This window comes from Oncorhynchus nerka, linkage group LG5, assembly GCF_034236695.1.
Source record: "Oncorhynchus nerka isolate Pitt River linkage group LG5, Oner_Uvic_2.0, whole genome shotgun sequence".
NCBI lineage: Eukaryota > Metazoa > Chordata > Actinopteri > Salmoniformes > Salmonidae > Oncorhynchus > Oncorhynchus nerka.
The window spans coordinates 33,857,251-33,859,750 of record NC_088400.1 but is presented as its reverse complement, the minus strand read 5'-3'; the positions used below and the strand labels follow the sequence as shown (position 1 = coordinate 33,859,750).

Sequence of the window (2,500 nt, the reverse complement as noted above, 5' to 3'; positions counted from 1 at the left end):
CCGAACCACTGCCTGTTCACCCCGCTTATCATCCAGAAGGCGAGGTCAGTACAGGTGCATCAAAGCTGGGACCGAGAGACTGAAAACAGCTTCTATCTCAAGGCCATCAGACTGTTAAACAGCAATCACTAACATTGAGTGGCTGCTGCCAACACACTGTCATTGACACTGACCCAACTCCAGCCACTTTAATAATGGGAATTGATGGGAAATGATGTAAATATATCACTAGCCACTTTAAACAATGCTACCTTATATAATGTTACTTACCCTACACTATTCATCTCATATGCATATGTATATACTGTACTCTAGATCATCGACTGCATTCTTATGTCACTAGCCACTTTAACTATGCCACTTTGTTTACTTTGTCTACATACTCATCTCATATGTATATACTGTACTCGATACCATCTACTGTATGCTGCTCTGTACCATCACTCACTCATATATCCTTATGTACATATTCCTTATCCCCTTACACTGTGTATAAGACAGTAGTTTTGGAATTGTTAGTTAGATTACTTGTTGGTTATCACTGCATTGTCGGAACTAGAAGCACAAGCATTTCGCTACACTCGCATTAACATCTGCTAACCATGTGTATGTGACAAATAAAATTTGATTTGATTTGATTTGATTTGAACTACTACTAATGCTGATACTGCTACTACTACGACTACTACTACTGCTGCTGCTACTACTACTACTACTACTGCAGCTACTATTGCTACTACTACTACTACTACTGCTGCTACTACTACTACTACTGCTGCTACTGCTACTACTAATACTGCAGCTACTACTACTACTACTGCTGCTACAACTTCTACTACTGCTGTTACTACTACTACTACTGCTGTTACTACTACTGTAGCTACTACTACTACTACTACTGCTGCTACAACTTCTACTACTACTGCTGCTACTACTACTACTACTGCTGCTACTACTACTACTACTAATGCTACTACTGCTACTGCAACTGCTACTACTACTACTACTACTACTACTACTACTACTGCTACTACTACTCCTGCTGCTACTACTACTACTACTGCTGCTACTGTTTCTACTACTGCTACTACTACTACTACTACTACTGCTACTGCTGCTAATACAACTACTACTACTCCTACTACTATTACTACTGTTACTACTACTACTATTACTACTACTATTACTACTACTATTACTACTACTGCTACTACTACTATTACTATTACTACTACTACTACTACTGCTACTACTACAACTACTACTAATGCTGATACTGCTACTACTACGACAACTACTACTGCTGCTATTACTACTACTACTACTACTACTATTACTACTACTACTACTGCTGCTGCTACTACTACTACTACTACTGCAGCTACTATTGCTACTACTACTACTACTACTGCTGCTACTACTGCTGCTACTGCTCCTACTAAAACTGCAGCTACTACTACTACTACTGCTGCTACAACTTATACTACTGCTGTTACTACTACTACTACTGCTGTTACTACTACTGTAGCTACTACTACTACTACTACTGCTGCTACAACTACTGCTACTACTACTACTGCTGCTACTACTACTACTACTACTACTGCTACAACTTCTACTACTGCTGTTACTACTACTACTACTACTACTCCTGCTGATACTACTACTACGGCTGCTACTGTTTCTACTACTGCTACTACTACTACTACTACTTATGCTACTACTGCTACTGCAGCTGCTACTACTACTACTACTACTACTACTACTACTACCTACTACTACCCTGCTGCTACTACTACTACTACTGCTGCTACTGTTTCTACTACTGCTACTGCTACTACTACTACTGCTACTACTACTACTACTACTGCTACTGCTGCTACTACAACTACTACTACTCCTACTACTATTACTACTATTACTACTACTACTATTACTACTACTATTACTACTACTATTACTACTACTGCTACTACTACTATTACTATTACTACTACTACTACTACTGCTACTACTACAACTACTACTAATGCTGATACTGCTACTACTACGACTACTACTACTGCTGCTATTACTACTACTACTACTACTATTACTACTACTACTACTGCTGCTACTACTACTACTACTACTGCAGCTACTATTGCTACTACTACTTTACTACTACTCTGCTACTACTGCTGCTACTGCTCAGGAAGGCTACTAATACTGCAGCTACTACTACTACTACTGCTGCTACAACTTCTACTACTGCTGTTACTACTACTACTACTGCTGTTACTACTACTGTAGCTACTACTACTACTACTACTGCTGCCTCAACTACTGCTACTACTACTGCTGCTGCTACTACTACCTCTTCTACTAATGCTCCTGTTGCTACCACTAATGCTACTGCTTGCTACTACTACTGTTGTGACCTAAACTGCTACTGCTTGCTACTGCTGCTACTACTGCTACTGTTGCTACTACTACTGCTACTGTTGCTACTACTACTACT

General features: G+C 39.4%; 1 protein-coding gene across 1 annotated transcript in view; it reads right to left on the bottom strand.

Moving 5' to 3' along the window:
- LOC115115815 (fibroblast growth factor 18-like) overlaps positions 1-2,500 on the bottom strand; it is a 67,196-nt gene that overhangs the window by 37,186 nt on the left and 27,510 nt on the right. The window lies entirely within an intron of this gene.